The sequence below is a fragment of the Sylvia atricapilla genome, chromosome 17 (genome assembly GCF_009819655.1).
Source record: "Sylvia atricapilla isolate bSylAtr1 chromosome 17, bSylAtr1.pri, whole genome shotgun sequence".
Taxonomy (NCBI): domain Eukaryota; kingdom Metazoa; phylum Chordata; class Aves; order Passeriformes; family Sylviidae; genus Sylvia; species Sylvia atricapilla.
The window spans coordinates 7,725,381-7,747,750 of record NC_089156.1 but is presented as its reverse complement, the minus strand read 5'-3'; the positions used below and the strand labels follow the sequence as shown (position 1 = coordinate 7,747,750).

The window sequence follows — 22,370 nt, the reverse complement described above, 5'->3', positions numbered from 1 at the left end:
CAAACCCAGCACCCCATTAATTCAAGTCACAGTGGTAAGGTAGCTTAAAACCAAACATGAAACTATTGCTGAAAATACAAGTACTTCTGAAATGTTACCCAACTTTAGAAGCTTCAAAATATTAAAGAAATATTTTTCCATCCAGTTTCATTGATAAGAGCATTTGAAGAATACTCTTTCAGCAAAAAGTTGACAGTTTGAAAGGTTTTGAGTTTTTTCCCCTCCTACTTTTGCTTTCCAACTATCCATGATGCAGCCCAGTGTCACAGTGGCACTGTGTTAAGGGGATTGAATCCTCTGTTACTTTAAGCCTGAAGATTCTTCACACTTTCAGCCTTATCCTTATTCAGCTCTGGGAAAGGAAATAATCTGTCTTGGATTTTACTCCACATTTCAAAATACCAAAACCATCCAAACAAGAACTGCTTGTGTACAGGGCAAAGTCTTTGTTTTGACTGGCACCTCACAGGAGGAATTATGACATACTATCATCAAAGCAAACTGCAGATTATGGGGTAAGCAAAACTAGTTTTCTCAGTTTTCTCACCATACAAATACCTCTGTAATTAAGCAGGTAAAATATAGAGGCATTAAAACCTTGGAATCAATGCAGTAAATTGATTTTTAAAAGTTAACTCCCATCCACACTGAAGATGTTTCCTGAGCACATGAAAAACATATGCAACTTTATTATCTATATGCTTTTAGATTGCATTCTGTCAGGTTTTGTGGATATGTACACACATAACAGAAGTATTTAACACATCCACATCATGGTCACACATGTGCACAAATACACTGTTCTGCAGAGGAAGAATGCACTTCCTCTGCATAGTTCTGCATGGGAACTACTAATCTGTTATAAATTTCATTTTAGCATAAAGACTCATCTCAGTGCCTTGGAAAGAGATGCAGCCCTGAATCCTCAAAAAGTCTGAGCACCAACTTAAGACTAGAACCCTAACATTGCATAGAAATCTTTGGGCCAGTTTCTTGAAAGATGTTTCTTCAGGAACAGAAAAAAAAAAATGTCATGGCTTTGTAATTATTAAACACAGACATTAAGAGTTGGAATTTGAAATATTTCTGTAAGCTTATAAAAAACTTGGAAGATGCAACAAACTAATTTGAATCGGATAACACAAAACAAATATTGGGCACACACCAAAAGAGCATCTTCCTGAAAGTTGTCACCTCTCCCCACAGCACATCACCGTCTTGGCAAGATGAACAGAGCAGCCAGACACTGCCACAGTATCCCCAGATGAATAACATAACAGGTAAAGACAAAGAGTAAAGATTTTTAGCCAAAATGCAAATAAGAAATTCTCTATTTTTCAGAAGTCTGGTTTTCATCAACTTTGACCTCAATCAGTTTCTTACCTCTCAAACATTTGCTTTTCATAATTCCACTTTTCTAACACAGCTCTTCCAAAGTCCTCTAATCGATGTGTATTTGTAAAGCCACATAGGTCCTTTGTTGAAGCTTCCATTCTCATCTGGGAACTTTAATTTTCAGAGAAGCCGATTCCTCAGCGCTACGGAAGCATCAAGATGAAGGTTCAGTGAACCCAAGGTCAATAAGTCATGCATTTCTTTTGACTAGTATTTGTTCTTGACAAGCAGGCTGCTCACAAATCCCTTTTGCAAGTTTAAGGCTCTGTGTAGCCTGCAGAGACAAAATTAGAATATAAACATCTACTCACTAGAGAAAACAAGGGAGTTATTGTCACTGTAAAGAAGGAGACATCTAAACCGTACCCCCTTCTGCATTAATTCCATTATTGTGCACAGGCAAGATGACAGTTATACCACCAAGTAAACTGCAGTTATCTAGTCAAATGATCATTTAATGTTCTTTATTTTACTTTTTCTAAGGAAAATTGATTTCTTGCTATTTATGTTCTGGGTATTTCATTGTGCTGTGATTATAAACCAGACTGAATGCATTTCCACCGACTCCCTGCAAAGTGTGTTTTACAGCCCTTCCTGTTTGCACAACGCAAGATGTCTTTTTTAATTGCCAGTCTGTTTTTTTTAAGTAGGATGCATGCTTGTTTGTTTACTCAGGAGCTCGGAGAGCCAGGCTGGACTCCAGTCTTCCAACAGGCTGCTGTGAGATATGGAAGGAAATATCCCCAATAACGATGTCTGCTATGCAAATGACAAAACCGCCTACAGCCCACTGATCTTCATCAAGGCTTGGCAGATCTCTGAAATTTACTTGCGAGGACAATGCCTGGGGCGGGTTCTGGGTCACGGCTGTCACTTGTATCCCATCAGGTGTTCTCTTCCATTCTGCTGGGACGGTTTCCAGCCGGAGTGGACAGTGCAGACCAGCACAGCTGGAGCTGGCTGAGGTTGGGCAGCAGGAGCTGAACCCACATCACTAGATCCTTTCTCCCACACACCCAATTAGCCCTTTATCTCAGCCTTGCCAGCACACAGAAATAACGTGAAATGACAATTCAGAGAGTGCTGCAGCAACTGGTGTTTGAACTGGTGGAACAGCAAGGCATGGCCAAGCTCTGCTGCCAGTGTGAGCCAGGCTTATCAGGGAATTCACTCAAATTACCTCATCTTTGAGGAAATTAAGTGATCCATTGCTTGAGAACGTGCAAACTTTCCACCTCTCATCTGGTTAGTTTACCCACCCCCAAGGCTGAGAGCCTTTGAAGGACAGATGCTTAGGATCAGGTTCTGAAACACGGTCAACATCCTGTGAATATTTTTTCTTTATTTCCTCCCCACATCTCAGTATGTAAAACCTTATTGCTGGGGAAATAAAGGTGTGAAAAATCAATCAAGGACCTTTGCAAGCTATAAAAAACCTAACATAGCATCACCCATTTACCACCAGCACTTAAAAAGAGGCACTTCACAGAACTGTGTGGGAGATACTCCCCATGACATGAGGATTTCAATGGGCATACACAGTATTTTGCATAATCCAGCAACTATTTACCTAGAAAACCATAGTCACCTTCACAAACACATGGCTGCATAAATATTATTTTACTGCTGCTCTGGCCATCTTTAGCACGCCCCAGACAGCCCTGAAACACTCAGGAAAAGGGGGATTTTGGCAACTGAGATGCTGACAGGCACACACAAACACACACCCCCTAACCCAAGCTACAAGACATTTTCTTGGCTGCCCATACAGAAAATTCATGAGAACTACAGTGAATAGCATGAAACAGAGGTCAGCAAAAATACAAGAGTCACTCCATCAGCATGAGTGCCAGCCCTTTGCTGACTGCAAAAAGCAAGCTCGTCACTGCTCAACAGGGACAAATCTACATCTGAAAGAACTAAAAGGGAATAAACTCACCTTAATCCAGTCTTGCAAACCCTGCTCTCCTAAACTCCCTGCTGCCCAGGCTGGAGAGCGCTGTGACAGCTTGGCAGGACACATTTAATCAGCAGCATGGCCTGCCCTGCTGTGCAGGGAGAGCCCTTAGTGCCCACATTCCAGCCCTGACCCGTGCTGCAGCATTGCTGGCACTTACTCTGCGAGCCCAGCACAGAGCCAGCTGACTCCAAACACCCCCACCATCCTCCCCTTTGGGTTAGACACAAGCTCAACAGCACTCCTAGTAATGCCTTTCAAATTCCCAGCCATGCCTTTTTAATGGATCTTGCCTAAAACAACCACTACTCCTCAAAGCAGGGTCTTTGCTGGCTGAGATGTACTTCCCTGAATTCTCAAAGGCAAGGAGCTGAAGAGGGGGCCTGTCTGCACCAGACAAGCACATTAAGCTCTGCATGAGTCTGTGCATGCACTCTATTTCTGCAGACAAGTCATTAGCTGAGCTATTTCCCAGTCAGATTAGGAAGGAAATCCTAGAATTAAAAAGTTGAACTTGCAGGGCCTGATGCTCTGCTGGATTGGATAATTCGAGCAAAAATTCCAGATAAAGCAAGTGTAAGACAATGCTACATGAGAACCAACCTCATTGAAATCACCAGGATTGTCCTTTTAAAGGACCATCTCATTCAGTGTCCATGCAAGAGAAGCTGTTCCCAAGAGAGGTCCAATTGCAAGTAGGACCTGCAGGGAGTTGTGAGAAAACAATTGTGTCAGGCTTTGAGAATAAATCCTCACATCCCTTGGTCACAGCTCCACTTCTCCCAGGTTTGTGAGGAAGCTCACAGTGCTGATGGTACTGAGCTCATGTAAGTGTCAGTTATTCTGGAATCTCTCCAGAGAGAAATATTGTGACAGTCATATTCTGTTCATTATTCTTCCAAGAGAGGAAACACGCACGTCGTTATCAAAAGGAGTACAGTCAGCCCACCATGCTCTTGCCTGACTGGCTCACTTATCTTGATAAATGCTGGCTAAGATCAGGACTTAGTGCCATTAGATGTGTCTAAAACATGAAGCTGTCATTACTGTGTCAGCACCAAGGATTGTTTCCAACCGTGATAATGGTGGGGCCACGTTTTGAACAAAGACAGATTTGAGCCTGCAATGGCCTGCCACACCAGCTGGTTCCCATTACTGCACCGAGACCTTTTGCTCATGATTATGAGCCTCACCATTTCTTTCTTTTTAATTGGAAACCAGAAATATCCTCCCCATCTATGACTCATATTGGGCCTAGCAAACGGTTACCTCATGGTTAGGGGCTGGCAGGGTTGGAGCCTGCAACAGTTCAAAGATGTGTTTGATGCAAAGCCTGAAGAACAGCGGGTTAGGAGCTCCAGACTGCAACCAGCTCTGCTGCACAGATCCTGCATCCCAATCCTCCCACACTGCCAAAGCTCCAGCAGACACAGAGCTGATGACACACAATGCTGGTGAGAGAACACCGCTCTGGAACACCTTCCTGACACTGGCCAGCTCTAAGGTGAGCACTTTCGTACCAACAGTGAGATGGGAAGAACTCAAATTCATTCCAACCTGACTCAGCCCAACGTTTTAGCAAAATGCTTAAGTAATTCCCTGTCCAGTAAAGCACTTAAGTATGTGGTTTAATTTATAAAGGTAAATGTTTATGTGCTTTGGACCGTTGAACTGGCAGCTATTACACCAACTGCTATGTATGTACATATAATTATATATAGACAACTGTTGTTAAAAATATATCCATAGCTAGTTTTAATCTCAGGTTTAAGGGATTCTCAGCAGGTTTGCAGAAATTACATAGCCCTCCAAACAAACATAATTACATACATCATTCAGTTGCTTTCCATTTTCCTAGCAGAGATCTGTCCCTGCAAGGCAGCAGCCTGTGCTTTATTCCCCTAAGCCAGCACCTGAAGCTGTGTCGTGTTCCTGTTCCCACCAGACTGAGTGCAGAAGATTCCACATGAATATCTATAAATATAGATTTAAGACTTGCTGCTTGAAAATGTACAATGTCAAGTGTCCCACTGAGTTTTACTGAGTTGGCTGTGGCAATATCTGCTACCCGGTGCAGCATGATCATTTCAGACTTTAATCCTGCCTAATCCTGTTCTACAGGGTTTCATATTCCCTCCCATCCTCTTTGCCTGACAGTTTTGGCACCTATACCACACACATTACATTACTTATATTGAAAACTAAGATTATCTGGGTGTCTTAGGGCAAGGACTTTTGCTGACCACAGGGTTTATCAGAGACCCCAAACCCACCACCTCGTGTTCTCACCTTGGAGTTTTGTCCAGTCTCAGCTCAAACCATTTAAATTCGGTTGTGGTGAGAGCTCCCCACACTTTGCTCAGTTTACACTTCAGTTGGTGGCATCTCCTATTTGCAGTACATTGTAATGCAAATAGTTTGCAGCTATTCGGCATAACAAAACCGTGATTTCAGAAGAAGCAGAAATCATGTGCCTCTTCTTTTGATTCTTCTCCCTTATGGCAAAGCAACCATCCCTAAAATAAAACCAGTTAGGGAAAAAAAAAAAAAAGTAATTAATTTCCTAGTAAATAGAAGCAATTTGTTGAATTGGCTCACTGGAGCTGCAGGGTTAACATCAGGTGGAAGTTTGGCCCTTGCTCGGTTAGGAACTGCCAGTTTTGGAGCAGGCACTGGGCATCCTCCTCCCTCCCGAGGAAGGGAAGTGCTCTTTAGGTGCCCAGACACCACAGAGGCCACAACCTCGCCATTCTTTAACAGCCAAGTTTCACATTTTTAAGTATTTCCCTTCCATAAATAAGGTAATAATGCCTCCTGAGACGAGGAGAGAGATGAACCCACAACGAGCACAAGACTTAAAGGGGAGAGACCGTAAAATGGTCTTGTAAACAATTTAGACTGGAGACACTGTGCTGCACACTGCTAATGCTCCAGTCCCAGAAAAATGACAGGGTTCCTGAAAACAGCTGTGGGCACTGCAATGTGAAAATGAACGTCAGAGACTGCAAGGGCATCGTCTCAAAAGGTAGATATGCATCTTAGAGCTGTCTTCAGGGCAAGTAGAATTCAGCAAACCAAAGAGAAAGAAAATAACCTTGTTCAGAATATGGCAACTCATGATCCCAAGTGGGCAGCAGTAAGAAAGGAAATTGTTATTTACTACCCCCACAACGCCTGACAGGCCCTCATTTGAGGTAAAACACAAAGGTATCTTATGGACCAACTAGAAAGTTTTAAATGGAAAGCACCTGAGTCTATATCCAGTAAGAGCTTCCAAAGCCACACAAGTGTCAGCCCAAGGTTTTAGGGCAAAACTTGCAATAGCCTGTAAGACAAACGATTTGCAACTTCCTCAAGTGAAGGACAATAAGATCTGGTATTTCTCTTCTTTAGACTAAAAACTGAAGTGTTTCAGGGCCTTTTCATTAAGCTCAAAGCATTCAAGGGATTCACTGCCAGCGAGCACATAGATAAGAATCTCTCACCTCATCTTTGGAGGGAGCCCCAGAGGAGAGGAAGGATGGCCCACAGCCTTTGCTGCTAGCTGGGATGGGGAAGCCAGAGTTCATTTCCTTGGTCTGATACCAGCTATGAGCCATGCTTCCTCCTTCTGCTTGGGCATCTCATGTGTGCACTCAGACTGGGCTAACACCAATCCTTCCCCTTCCACACTGCTGGTAATTAGCTACTGCAAGATTCCCAGTGCCACAGAAGCCTCACACTAGAAGTGATACAATACATGATGGGTCAGAACAGAATGGATTCTACCACAAAAGCAGCTGTGGATATCCCAGACAGAGGTTGAATGCATTTACCATGCTCCAAAATCATTCTGCTATCATACATTGTCACTATTCAACAACTAAAAAAATACAGATATAGATTTTTATGCCTTGAACTTTCTTCTTTTGTCAAAGCAGTTTTGTGAGAATTTTGGAAGGTTGCTACACTACTTTTACTTTGTTCAAGTGTCCCTGATGACAACCATATCCTGGAGTGTATTAGAGTTTAAAAATACAGCAGCAAGATAAGCAGTGGCAGGAAGATAGAGGAATTCAGAACTTTGAGAGTCAGAAGAAAAGATATTTCTAATCTCTGCTGAAAATAAGACAAAGTGGATAAGGCAGGCAAGCATGAGGAGGCTGCTACAAACAGGAGAGGCTGGAAAGGAGGAAGGGAGGGGGAGCTTCTCACACCGGCAAGTGAGTTTGATAGCAAGATGAGAGAGAGAGAGGTCACAGCAAGACAAGCAGAGCAAGCAAGGAGAGCTCCACAGAGATACAGCCCAGAAGACAGGTCAGGGCAAGTCTGTGTCTATGGTTTGCTTTGTTCTTATTTTTGGCTTTCCACATACTTTCAAAAGGAGAGGTTATCAGATAAGATTTGATGGGACACCATTAAGACAGAAGGTTTTTCCAGCTCTATTGTGTGCATGACATTCCTTCCCCTCTGGTCTCCAGAGAGCTCGTACATCTGGGGATGTAATCTGCAAAGCACAAACACAGGACTGCACAGCGATACTGCCTTTGCTGAGGAATTTGATCAAAGGTGCAATTTAAAGTGGGTGTTTAATGGTCTCGTGGTGTTCCTTTACCCTGGGATTGTACAGCCCAGGCTGTAACATACCCCTTTGTGCTACCAACAGGTGCTGGGAAGTGTGCCAATGTCCTTGTCTCACAGAAAGCCTCTGCCTCTCCTGATGGACTCCCCCATGCTAAAGGAATTCTAGACCTTCACTGCTGTAAGGCAGGAGATTCAGCCACCTCAGCTAAAGAACAGTAATTGGTACCAGATGTTGATTTCCTCAGGGTTAAATCTATAGGAATATAATATATTGGAAGGGGAAAAACAAAAACAACAAAAAAGTGTGTTTTATAGCAATGCTCTGGGAATTGAGGAGAGATGGAAACGGAAAGGCTGGTTTCCACTGCAGCAGTCAGAAGTGCCATATTTCTAAAGGTCAGAAGATTCTGCATAATCAACATGGGAAAAAAATACTGGTGTGGAACACTTGGCAAAAAGAATCAGTAACCATAGAGGGTGTATAATAGTGTCACCAGTGGTGCTGCCAAGGTGAAAGAGGACCTGATGCTGTTAGCTTGCTGAATACACACTAAGACACCAGCAGATGAGATGGGGGCTGAGGTGGGAGGAAACTATCATTCTAAGATTTCAACTGCTCTTTTACAGGAGCCTACCAATTCCTCTCTTCTCTGTGCTTTCTTTCCATTCACCTTTACACTGCATAATCTCCAATAATTCCATTCTCAAAGCATTTTCCATCTTGCCCACTGCATGCACTAAATTCTGTCAATTTGTACCTTGCATCAAAATTACTTCAGACAGCTTTAGTTTTAAAGAAACTCCAGACCTCTCATGGCCATGTGGACTCAGACAGATGGCACTGGAAAACTGCTCAGCACTCCCTCTCCTGCAGAACTTCTCTAGCTGACACACACAGGCTACCACATTGCCCAGCACAGATACTGCTCCCAACAACCCACCCTCGAGCCATTGGGTTTTACCCCTCCCAGCAGTAGCCAGAGGCCACAGGAGAAAGCAGAAGCTATAATGTGGCTGAATGTAGGGGCTTTGGGAAGCCAACAGGACCATGGCAGAGATGCATAAAGATGTCAGAGGTAGAGGGAAATGACAATAGGGATTTAGGGAAGATGGGAGAGACAGGGATATCACAAAGCAAATTTGAAAATTCTGCCCAGATCACTGCAGCGGAGGAGCACACAGGACTGGACAAACCCCCATTGCTCATACAAACACTCCTTGTTTGCCATTTAATATTCTGTGCTATTTCATAGCAGCAGGATGTCCCTGACTCTTCCCCTGCTCTGGAATGTAAATAGCAGCTGTCTGTGCTGGTGGTGCAGAGCCCTGCTGCAGGCATGCCCTGCCCGTGCCACCAGCACGGCCGCGCAGGAGGCAGCAGAAAGCTCGGCTTGTTAATCTTGACAGGGCTTAGGAGGGAGATCAGATTTGAGCAGTTCAGCATCAACAAGACTTGGATAATTCTAGACATGCAGAGGAGAGCTCTAAGTACCTCAGGAACCCTCTTGGTGGTGATACTCAGCTTACAGAAGTTGGCGGGAGCAGTCAGGATTATCCTTTAGGATTTAGGTGCCTAAATTCTTCCTTGAGGTCCTCCTTAGGCATCCATTCCTTCCTGAAACTCCAGCACTACCAAAAAGAAAAAAAAAAAAATTACTGTCCCTTGTCTTCCCTATCCATGGAGCACTGGTTAAAAACACCTGACTCTCCAAATGAATCCAGCCATCCTGGAACCTCATTTGCCCTTTGCAGCCTTGCAGCTGACTTTGGTACAGCAAGGTGATATAAAATCATGGAACTGTTTGGGTTGGAAAAGGTCTTTAAGACCATTGAGTCCAATAGTCAAACAGAAGAGAAATAACAGATAAATAGGTAAGAAGATAATAACCTTCAGAAATAGACAAGAGTGCAAGGAACAAGCAACTACAGCAGGAGATCATGAAACAGAAATACAAAAACAATAACAAAGATTGATCCACTTCTGTCCTAGTGAAGCAACTCACATTGCTGCTCTGCCCCTGGGATTGCCTTTGGGCTCCCATCAAATCGACCACAGCCACACAATTGAGGTTTTGAGGGCTACTCATAATTTTTCCCTTTTTACTGTAACTTGGCCCCAAGAATCCCTCACAGGAAGCCTTTCTAATATCCTCTCTCTTACACTAATTACAAAGGAGTAGAAATATTAAGATCCCCTTGCAAGGAACCTGAGGATTCCTGCAGAGCTTGTTTCAATGTAAATCTCCTTAGTAACAAAGGAAATGGAGGGGGGAAGAGAAGGAGCCTGCACAGGATTTTCAGCCTGCTTTTCTAGGGGTGTTTGCTGCCACGCTGTTCCAGCGATGATTCAGCCTCTCCCCGTCAGCACCCCTCACTGCTCCTAACTTCTGGCAAGGATCACCCAAGAGGAATGTGGTTTTTGGTTTGTTTTTTTTGTTGTTGTTGTTTTTTCAAAGTTCTCAATGAGGTATCAGCTGTTCTTTAAAGAGATTATGGTGGGAGCATTCCTAGCACATTGACTCCACCGTGCAGCCAGCCTTGTGATTAAATGGCTCAGCAAAGGTGGTTTCCAAGGATAAACTGTGCCAGGGATGACAACATTTCCTCACCAAAGAGGGGGGGAGATTCTAATAAAAAATAAGGATAGAGGAAAACTGCTCTAGCTCTACAGCTATTATTAGTGTCTCAGAGCATTGTCACTGCTTTGCCTGTGCTGTCAGATGTCACTTTGAATCAGTTCTGGGCAATGCTCAGAAGAAAAATGGTGGAACTCATTGAATTTTGCAATGCATGACTGGGCTCCGCAGCAGGGCCGCACAGAGGGTTAAGTGACCTCTTAATGCTGGTGGGAGCGCTGCTCAACAAGTTCAAGTGGGCTCTCCAATAATTTATGCAAACACCTTTTTGCATAGACTGGCAATTTATAGTAATTTATCCCTTCTCTCCAGCTGCTCTCGCAAAGCATAAAACAGGTACTCAAAACTGAGTTCCAGCACTCTGTCCTACTGTCCCCTGCAGCTGCTCCCTGCTCAACTGGCAGTCCAAATCAGGGGGAAAAGACAACTGAGGCAGGGAAATGACTGGCATATAATGGACACTTGGACTTCTGGGCACACTTGCTTGGAATCCAAGTCTGAGACATGAACAACAAATGTAACAGAGCAGCATAGCTAAATCCCTCCACTCACCCACTCTGGAAATTTGCTTTTCCATATTCATTCTACTTTTTGGAGGATCACCCTTTTCATCCTCATTTGTTTTTTAGGGGCAGCTTCTCTGCACAAAGCTGAGCAACTTTGTCTCACTGAGGAACTCTGCCCTCAGCAGATGCTGACTCAAATTCTTTCTGCTTTGAAGGAAGCACGTTATGAACATCCTCTGCCCTCTCGGGAGGAGCCCAGAATCAGAACATGCTCTTTTTTCCCTGCTCAGGATGACCGAATGGCTGAGTTCACCCTGCTGATCACGTGGCAGTTCACTTTGAACTCTGTGTACAAGCGAAGTTAATCGGAGCTGACGTGAGACCTACACACATCCTACAGCATCCACATTACATCCTTTTAAACGCCTGCCTTCGCTCCGAACTGAAAGCCACAGCCACCGAGAAGAAAGAAACGTATCTAAGTTTTCCTTCTGATCTCAGTCACCTGCCAACACAGTTTGCCTGCTCTGGCAGAACACAGGATTGTTTAACGGCCAGCTAAACATGAGTCAAAACTGCAGCTTGGAGGTGGGGAGAGGGAGGGGAAATACAGACACAAAATCCACAGGTGTTAGTGATTTATCAAAATGGGCTAAAATCACACCTTAACACCCAAGCTGTAGACAGATCCCCTACTCTTGAGGTGAATTTTGGGAAGCTAATTTAAGTTCTCCTTTCAAAACATCTATTAGCAATTCGTCACACTTGAAGTGACTGGGAGCAATGTCATGCTGACGGCTGCAAGATTTCAGCCAGACTTGGAGATCAGAGGACCTGATGGATTGCACTTCTAAGTACCAGCACAGCTCTGAAGCCCAAATTGACTATCTGGCACTATTCTTTCTGTCTTGCTGCATTGGAAAGCTTCATTTTAAGGAAAACTTTCCATAGTTTTGACTACAGTGTCCAAACTTCAGAACATTGAGGGAAAAAAAGGATTTTTATTTTCTGCAGACAACAAAAGGCAGCTGTGTATGCACATAGGCTGTGATGTAACATTAGGAAAATCAGAGAGAAACTGAAGGCATCTTTGAAGGAATCACACACCTGATTCCTTGGGAGAAGGTAATGCAGTGCATGAATTCTCCATGGTCATCCTGGAGGGGGAAGTTGGGAAGCTCTGACAGTTGCTTGATGAGACAGAACCCACAGCTCCCACTTCATCAAGGGCCCTGTCCCCTCCATCTGCTGGGCTCTGCTCCACTATAAGTTTATTATTGGCCATGTACTGCTGCTTTGAGAGTCAAAATCTCCACTAAGTATCTTTTTTTTTTCCTGCTAGACCAAATCAAGAATGATCCCACAACTAGAAGAGAAGGAAATTAAAAAAAAAAAAAAACCCTCATGCACAAATATTTGAGCTGTTAAGTACCACTGGGGAACTCTTACGTTAGAAAGCACAAACAGAATTTAATAATCATCCAAAGGCACAAGTGTGGAAGCATAGGAATTCCAACTTGGGAAAGAATTCTTTGAGAGTTGTGCTCCTTTGTTTCCACTTTGTATTTTTTTGTATTATCTTTTTCAGTAGCAATGCTCCTGGTGATGCTTTTCCCCTTCCCCCAAGAAAAAATTAGTAATGTCTACTTTATTTTGTTTTCTCTAAGCTGTTGCCTTTGAGCTTTTCAGAGTGACACAGAAGTCTAAGCAAAATTTCACCGACTCAAAAATCTCTTCCGTTGGTTTAATCACTGTTAAAGCTTGAGCAACAAGCACACAAAGGCTACCCCAAGTGCAAAAAAATAAAAGGGTGAAGAAGTACATCAAGTACATCAGAAGTCTGCCAGGCAGAAAGCAAATGGCTAAATTTATAGAGGTGGTTCCTGCTAACAGAAGAGCTGCTCAGCCCCAGCTATTTCATTACTATTGCACTAAAGGATCCTAGGGACGTTCTTTTTGAGGTGTAGGCAATTCAGAGAGCTGAAACAGCACTGTAATTTGGCCTATGAAAAATGAGTAGGTGTTCACAGTTCATTTCCCAACAGAGAAAGTCATGCACATCACAGAAACCATCATCATGCACAGAACTAATAGCTGCCCTGCTCAGCAGGCACACCCATGCACATCACGGCAGCCTTGCAGTGCCCCAGCTCTCACCACACAAGAACAAGAGATTTTGGCTGGCAACACTGCCAGCAAAGCACCTTTTTTCCCCCCAGATCTACGGACAGGTGAAAAAATACAGCAGTGCTGTAAGTCAGTAAACACGAACAGCCAACGCTAGACTGCTGAAACCACAAAACAAATTGAAAACTGTGAAACATTCCCAGAGAAATCCCCTGCTCCCAGCTGAACTGGAATAAAAACACACTGAGAGAATCATGAACACGAAGAGAAAAACTCAGGGATGTGGGGGAGAGGATGCAAAGCTAACAAATGTTGGATAAATGGAATAATACCTGCTGCTGCTTATCAGAATGACTAACATCAGCTGTGGTCAGAGGGCAGGGGCTGGACAGGACATGGTATTTTTCACATTCCTGTTGTAGGCAAAAAAGAGGGCAAGGCTTGGGAACAACAGAGCCCCAGCTCTTGGGATTCCAACAGTCAACTATGAGCCTACACAGGGACTCTGCCTTAAACCCATGCAAAGCCTTAGAAAACCTCAAGACCCTTCTAAAAGACCGTTAGACTGATTTCTGCTTGGATATTGCCAAAATAAACCAAAGTCAAAATTAGATGTGGCTGAGTCCAATTTCATCTTGATTAGTATTTACATAAGGCACAGGGAAACAGGAGAGGAGCACATAAATAATGTACTGTTTGTTGCAGGCCTCTCAGGAGGAGTGTTCTCAGCTCTGGTATTGATCTGCATGCACACACCAGCTCCCTGTGCAAAAACCCCAAATCTGCCCTCTATGCACAACAGCAAACTTCCAGAAGCTGAGTCACACAGGCTGGGGTGCAGACTCAGGCTTTACTACACCAGAGGGTCAGACAGCTGCATTCCAGAGCCCCTTATAGAAAAGCATGGGGAGCTCCCAGGTCTGGTTAGTTTAGAAGACAGTCTCCATTTCCTTCACTTCTTTCTTTCTAGTGGGTGTCCCATTAGTGACAGCAGTTCCAGGAAATGCAAACTTGGGAGAGGCTGATGGTTGAATTTTTCCTCCTGTTACACTACCACTGCTTATCCACCCAGTCTTAATATAAGCTGGGGGGACTCCAAAACAAAATTATTACCTGGGAATGACTCAGTACCACCAGTTTCTAAGGCAGCTGCACAATGCAGTATTACTCAACAGCCACAAGCTGTTGGTGCCACCTGTGAGAATAAAGTGAGAACAGTTTCTCTTCCCTATTCTCATTCTTTTCATGTTGGAAAGAGTGTTTAACTTCATGCCCAGTCCATGTGGGCAGAGGTGGAGGGCATCTGGACACTTCTTTACTATACCTTGGGGAACATTGTTAGGAAAAGAATTCCAACACTTTCTTTGAAGAGACTTTTTGACTTCTACTTATCCTACCCTGAATTTGTGGGGTTTTTAAATGACACCACGATCCCCTACCACACTGCTCCCCAAAGCACCAGATGGATCTGATCCTTGTTTGCAAGGTCCTGGGAAGCATCTGCAGACATTCAACCAGAGTGATAGAAAATGGCCACGTGGCAGAGCAACGATTGGATCCCACCATATGTTGGAAGCTACAGGGTTCCTCTGCAGGTTTACAGCCCTAAAGCTGGAAGTTTACAGCCCTTAGCTGTAAGCTGAGTAGCTGAGGGTCTTACTACTGGCAAGAGGCATCTAAAGTGTCCAACACAGCAACTATCCCCTGGTAAGACACTCACACTGAGCCAGCAACAGAGGTAGCTCAAAGATTCAGCATCGCTATTTTCCTGATGCATCAATGTCTCATAAGTTTGCAGCAAATGAATGTCATCCTCAAACATACTGTTAGGAAAGATTGCTTAAAACTAATTAGCTCAGTAACAATGGCCTGTCATTATGCTACTAAGTCACCAGCACGAGCACATAAGTTACAGTGACAGCTCAGGGTATAAAAGAAGTGCCTTTATATCGAAATTTGCAAAGTGCTTAGCAGTCAAATGCCAATCTATTCACTTCTGGTAATATTGCATAGTTTCTTCTTAATAGACTGCTCCAAACTCCCCCACAAAGATATGACTTATTTTACTACAGAGAGGTCTTTCTACTTCATACACTGTCCGTGCACAAATATAGAAAGCTTTTTAAAGTGCATTTATTTCCACAGTGTTGATTCATTCCACATCAAGATGAACGTGAGATTCAGAACATGACTTTAGAAAAAGCTGAAGGTAATGGAACAAAAACTCTCTCTTGGGTGACTTAGCCAGGGATGCATGATAAACTGAAGGTAAGGACCGGATTTCGAGGGGCAAGAACATCAGCAGTTCCCACATGCAGCACTTTACAAGATTTCCCCAGTAGAGAAGGAAATAGTTATTGCTATAATTATTTCATAGTTCCAGTCAGCTGCATTCAGTTGCACTGTTCTATTCCAATGGCAGGAAAATGGAATACAGTAAACTATAAATATCTGTCAGAATTCCTTTGAAAGGACAACAGTTAATTGCATAGCTTGATCTCCTGCCGTGCAGAGCTTGCATTTCAGGTTAGAAAGGTACAGATTGTTATTGATTTAATTCTCTTGAAACATGTGTGGTATAAAACTGTTCAAAAGACTTATGGGGGAGAAATATATGCTTCCAAAGGAAGTCCTACAGCACAAGACTGTGGCAGGCTACCTTCTTGTAAAATGCTTTCTGAAATTCAATACATTCCCCTCCAAAGGCCTTCACAGCCCCCTCAATAAATTGAGGCTCCTTGCTTCATTTGCAGAAGTAAAATTAAATCAGTGAATCAGATGAAGGACAACAAAAGATTAGCAATAGTATGAGGTGCATGCAAAAATTCTCTGTTAAGAATAATTCAGTCCTTATTACACACTCACTTTAACAGAGTCATTCCCATCTTTCCTGTTTTCCTTTCATCTAACTTCCAGTTCTACCTTTCTCTTTGCAAAATGATTGCAGGCAGTCAGACCAAACCTTTTGACCATTATATTCTTCTATCTCTGAATCCACTTCTGATTTGGCTCCTGCAAACTTGGTCTGGTGACCCAAAGACATCAGGACATACAACTGTGCAGTAATTAGTTAAGCCTCATCCATTCCGGGAATAAATTTCCCGTCATAGCCATGGACAGCAGTGAAGGTGAAGCCCTGTTTAACACTTGTCCAGCTCATCTACTTGCCATGAACAGTAACTTGACCCAGTGTAAATTATGTATCATTGTGATTTTGCCAGCCTCCCTCAGTGCTTAGCCTGCTGCTGCTACACAGAGAGCCAAAATCCCACTGCAGGGAAGCCTTTATTAACAAGTTACACAGCTACTAGTAAATAGCTCACTCCCAGATTCTGTAATTAAGATGACACAACTTCCTGATGATTGCTTTAAAGAGACAAAATATTAGTGGAAGAAATGCTGCAGAAATGTTTCAGCACCTGTTTATCATGACCATGTGTTAAGCTCCATTTGCACACCCTGCCAGCCTTTATTAGGAGAGGTCTGCAAGTTGTAGACTGCCAAATAAACCTTCTCTGAATCAGTTGTTACCAGCTTTCCCCTCACTTGCGAGGCTTAAGACACAAAACCATACTTACAGTCTTAATCTTCAGGTCTCCCAGGGTGGGTGGGTGAGGGTTCTTTGTTGTTCATTCGGGAATTTTTTTTTTCTTTATAGCATTAGCTAATTAACAATACGCACTGAGGGATTAAAATGAAATTTAAGAGTAAATTGAGCACAACCTACAAGACACTTGGAAGCAACTTCTACTGAAGGAAATGTCCTCCTTCCAGCAGTTGCATCCAATAAAACTGAAAAGATTGTCACTTTTATTCACCCCTAAACACTCTGCACTGCCACCGAGCAGTGAGGACAGCAGCTGTGCACTCACAGCATTCTAAAGGCAAGCAAAAGAATCATTAAATAGATGACTGAGCCCAACAGGATTTAGGCATCCCTAGCCAAGCAAGACACAGCATTAGCTGGCCATCGCTGCTCTGCAGGGCCTGACAGCAGACACAGTGCTCTGCCTTTTCCCAGGTGAGGCAAGAGGAGCTCAGAGCCCCCCAAAGCCTCCCCACACCATGCAAACACAGGGCACCTCAGCACTCAGAGCCTGCCCTCACCCACAGGGCTCCACACCTGCCACCCCAGGGAGAGCAGACAGGCAGAAAATACAGACCCAGCCGTGAGAGGGGTGGGGAAAGTTTTGCTGAGATGAAGTAGGTAGGAAAGAATCTCTAGAGGAGGAGAAAAAAAAATAAAACTTGAAGAGATATTTAAGGATTATTAACAGGCAGGATGCAAATGAGGAATTCTTCTGATGGATTTTTACCACACAGCATCATAGGAAGAGTTTGGGCTCCCTGCTGCTTAGGTGAGGAATACAGCCTACTAAAGACATTACAGGAGAGGAACACTGGGCTTTTGTCTCTCGAGCTCCATTTCTGTGGTTTAAAGCAAGGATAAAGATAATAACATCCTGTCCTGAAACAATTTCAGGAGCTAAATAGAGTCTATACAGTCAAGTAAAATTAAGCTATTGTTATTAACTCTCACCTCGCACCCATGATATCAGATGAAAAAGACAGTTTCTCTGAAGAAGGAAAAAAAGCATCATAAGAACCACCATTCACACTGCGATTACCTATAATAGCATAAATCCTCAATATCTGACTATTACAGATAGACTTGAACTCCTTCTTTCTTATTAAAATTCCCTCTCCTTTGCCCACTCAGAACAGAGACAGGCAATTCCTCCCACCCTGGCTGTGAGGTAAAATGGGACAGAAGCCCCTGCTCTCCACACACCTGCCTGGCAGGAAAGCTGAGTGCCCCAGAGCTGCTGGGCTGGGCAGAGGGGCTGCACCTTCCACCCCCTCCTTTATGACTCCTCAGACCAGCAAAAATCACCCCATGTCAGCATATGGAAGCAATTAGTCAATGAGAGGAGGGTCAGATCCAGCTCTCTGAGCATTGATTGCAAGCTCATGGTTTCTCCCAAAGGCAAAAAAAAAAAAAAAAAAAAAAAAAAAAAAAAAGTGCACTTGAACTCTTAGAGCAGATAGGATGAAGCTGATTTATTGGGGTGATTTAGATCTGTTAAAACAAATTTAATTTTGAATACAATTTTATATCAATTAACAGAGTCTCACAAGTGTAGCCATTAAGGAATCTCTTTCCAAAACCAAAGCCAAATATTCAAGATTTATGAGACTGACTTGCCATATTGGAAGTAACTAATTATTCGTAATGATTCTTTGTACTCTGACAGTGATTATGCATTTTCAGTGCAAATGACCATGATGAAGCAAGTGATAAAGGCAGCCCATGTTTGTGAAAGGGATACCAAGCAGTTAAGGCCTGATTGCTTTGGCAAAGTATTGTAGCAGGCAAAGAAACAACAGAAAACAACTAAACCCATTGACACAAACCCCAGCTTATTTAACATCCTGAAGTGTCTCCTGGTGCATGTCAGAGCTGTAATGAAAGTCTGTGGTCTCCTTTTATTGCCTTAAGCAATTTTGTATTCAGTTTATTTATTGTGACCTTTTGCTTGTCCTTCCACCTTGGACATGACAGTCTTTAACAAAGCCAAGCCTCGTAGACTCAGCTTGCAGCATTTTGCAACAGATTGTGGAGCATGTTTGGGGTGAGAGGAACAACACAGATTTGGGGCAAGATTCTCATTTGCATTGAAGTCACTGGGCAGAAAAAGTATGGGAGCAACCCTGCTTCCACCTGCACTGGATGAAGGAAATGTCTCTGGATTACTCTGCCCTGATTAAAGTACCTGGGAATCGAAAATGATAGTTACACAGGGACTGGGTGGATTTTCACATTGCCTCAGGCTGCAGAGAACACAAAAGCACCGCCTTTCTCCTTCTTCATAACTTCCAGTACTGCCCCAGACACAGGAACAGAGTAATTGAGAACAAAGTCCCTGCTCCAGCGAGGTGCTCAGTGCCAGCAAGGTTAATGTCCAGGGGTGAGAGCAATGCCATGTTTACTGCTGTGGTTGCTGCTGCTCTGATGCCACACTCATTCCAGCTATGAATGAGGGTCTAATTTCTGATCCTCAAAAGGCAAAGGCATAGCAAGTTTGTCATTAAAATCCGCAGCAGCATGCATGTGATTAAAATGTTAATGTCAATATTGTAATCAAGGTCTGACTCACAGGACAGCTGGTAAGAGACTTGATCTGTATTGCTTAGCCCCAGTCACCTGATGCAGACCAGGGTTACAGAACGGTTGTGTCCCATCACATGGCAGGGATTGGCATCCACTGGCTCCTGTGGTGAGCTGGGGGCTGGCAAGGGACAACCAGCTCAAACCCAGGTCCAATATTGGTAAGTTCAGCTGCACCTGCATTCCAGGTGCAGAGGAAAGCTTTTCAATAAATTTCCTTGGCATCACCTGAGCTGCAGCTCTGCTGCAAAGGCACTCATGTCCCCTGCCTGCCTGGGTTGTCCCATCCCCTGTCCTCACTCGCCCATCTCTCTTGCTTTTAGAATTTTCTGTGCTAGTTTCCATCCAGTTGAGTTTTAGACATTTAAGCCCGTGGTAAATTTTGCCTGATGTTGTCTAAGCACCGAAAGAGCTATAGTCTGCAAAGCTTCTTTTCAGTAAATTCAGGATTAATGAAGAAGGCCTCTCTATTGTTGGAATGTCTAATACAATTATCCACTGAATGAATGGACTAGGCAGCAGTGGAGGGCTCCCAGGTTTGTGGCAGGGAATTGTCTGTTTTAACATCCATCTGTTTTCATTCCCTCTGATCCATTATCATTCACCTAGAGTTATAACATGATGAATATCATTGTGTGGAATGCCATTTGATGCTGGGAGGAAACAAAACCACTGTACGTCTGCCTTCTATTGAAAACACGAAATTGCCTTGGTGGAAGGAAAGGCATGATTGATTCAGAGACGCTGTTTCAAGCAGAGGCATCCTTTCCCATGTGGACGGTTTGATTTTGTTAATTCCTTTGGATGACCCCTCTGCTGCATCTTTCCACAAGAAAAAATATATATACAAAAATGAGAATAACTATAGGCAATCACAGTGCTGCTGAATTTGTGGAGTTAATTGAAAAAAATAATGGTATTCACAACTTTCCCCAGAAGGCACCTTTGGTTTACGTTCCCAGTGACATTAAACTCCTGTACGTAAACACGGGACGAGAATCTTGATGACCCTGCTGACAGGAAATAAAGAAAAGAACTTTACAGGCAATTTCCACTGTCCTTGTTGGTCAGCAAATTTGGAATGAATGAAAAAAAGAGAACTAGAAATGCATATTAATGATGGAAGGCCTATAGGAGAACAGCAGTGAGATGAGTCCTAGCAAGAGAAACTGTTAAAAATGCCCTAGTTTATCTTTTTTAATGACTTACCCTTATGATGTACTTATAAGCAACACAGAAATTACCTTATAAATAAAAGGACAGACTCACTAGTGTAAAGAGAACTTAGTAAACTCAGGGTAAGTTCTTGTTTCTAGAAAGTGTCCCTTGAAATACTGGTGAAGCAAATGCAGTTGTTAAACCCAATCCGTTGTTAAACTAGGTGTATCTAAACCGAGACCTTTAATTAACAACCATCTCTGGGATCTTGGTTGTGCCTTTCAAATACTACACATTTTAAAAAATACTGTACAGTCACTTAATGAAACAGGAGAGGAGATATCCTTTGGAAATCCACAGTCCAGCAAAACCCAGGGCAGATAACTGTCTGGCTCCCCACTAGCCTGTAATTACCCAAGGAAGCAGCTAGATTTAGCTATCTTCCTTCTTTAATTGGCACGCAAAAGATTATAGGATTTTATTAGGACACAAATGACACCGACATGAGTGTGATTGAGGCATGCAATGCATGACTGACTATTTGCATTAAGAGGCTTTGCACTACACATGGGATTTCTACCTTTGGTTTTAAATGGCTTAAATTTAAATGACATTTCTCTGCTACATTTTAAGAGGATGATCTTTATTTTAGTGCTTGTCTAAGTAAGGTAGGGCAACACCATTGCCAGACACCAGAAACCCTTCTCAAAGAGCCTGTCTGGGCCAGGTGGAAGGGGGTTAATTTTTGACTGCTCCGTTGTTACAATTAGCTCAGGAACATAAGAAAATGGTGGGAAAATGGGCATTGAAGTGCCCACAGTTTTGATGAGTGTGTTAGACACTCAGCTGCCAGCCTGCCACTTCTGGGGACACCACTGAGAAAACCACCATCCCTGGTGATGACTGAACTGGAACACAGCGGGAGCAAGTTGCAGGAGATTTTTTTGGCTTCCCTACCTCCACGGCTCCCACTAACTCTGAATTTCCTTAATGGATTTTTTTTCTCTTATACATGAATCTCAATGGATTTCTTTAGGCTTTATTTCACATCTTTTAACGTCTCTCACATCCAGAACTAAAGGCTACCCCCCAGGGAAGGTGAAAGCAGCTGAAGAAATAAGGAATTAAGCCGAGTCAGTCCAATGGAGCAAAGCCATCCCCACAGAAGGAAGGGAGTACCCAGAAGTGACGGCAACATGCTGCAATATCTGACTTTCTGCAATAAAAGATGATAACAGGAGGATTAAGTCCTGCTACCACTGTGATAGGGAGCAGGAGCCTATCCTACCTGTGCAGGAGCCCTGATCCAGGCACACCTTCCTCAGCGCTGTCCTTGGGACTGGGCACTGCACAGCTGCTCAGCGGGCCACCAAGCCAGTCCCTGACCAAGGGAACGCCTGAGGACCAAGCCTCTGGCCAGGTGGTCCTGGGGAGAAGAGAGGGCCTGAGATTGCAGGGAATCAGGAAAGGAAACTGCCCCCTCCCATATTGCATAGCCTGAATAAACACCCCAACAGGATGAACGGATGGGGAGCAGGAGCTAATGAACAGGGGCTCCTGCTTCCACCTCCGTGAGTCCCAACCCTCGGTACCCTCGCACTGCTCCACGTCCCACGTCCAGCTCCGGCTGCCCGGCTCCCCTGTCCTGCCCCACCGGCTCATTTCCTAACTTGTCCCTTGACACCCAGCTCCTGCCTCCGCTCTTTCCACGTCTCTCAGCTCTTCCTGTGCTCCCCAAGTTATCCTGAACCCCCAAGCGACCCCTCAGCCTGACCCTCGGTTCAGCGTTTAATCCTCAACTCATCCCGTAGCTCGTTCCCTGTCCCTGGCTCACCCTCCGACCCCCAGCTCCCTCCCGG

General features: G+C 43.8%; 1 long non-coding RNA gene across 1 annotated transcript; it reads right to left on the bottom strand.

The window, feature by feature from the left end:
- Window positions 1-656: 656 nt before the first annotated feature.
- On the bottom strand, window positions 657-16,953 carry LOC136368723 (uncharacterized). The gene is made up of 2 exons (XR_010744898.1): window positions 16,763-16,953; window positions 657-1,669 (listed from the first exon to the last, which is right to left on the bottom strand). It is a non-coding gene; the product is annotated as an uncharacterized lncRNA (long non-coding RNA).
- Window positions 16,954-22,370: the final 5,417 nt, after the last annotated feature.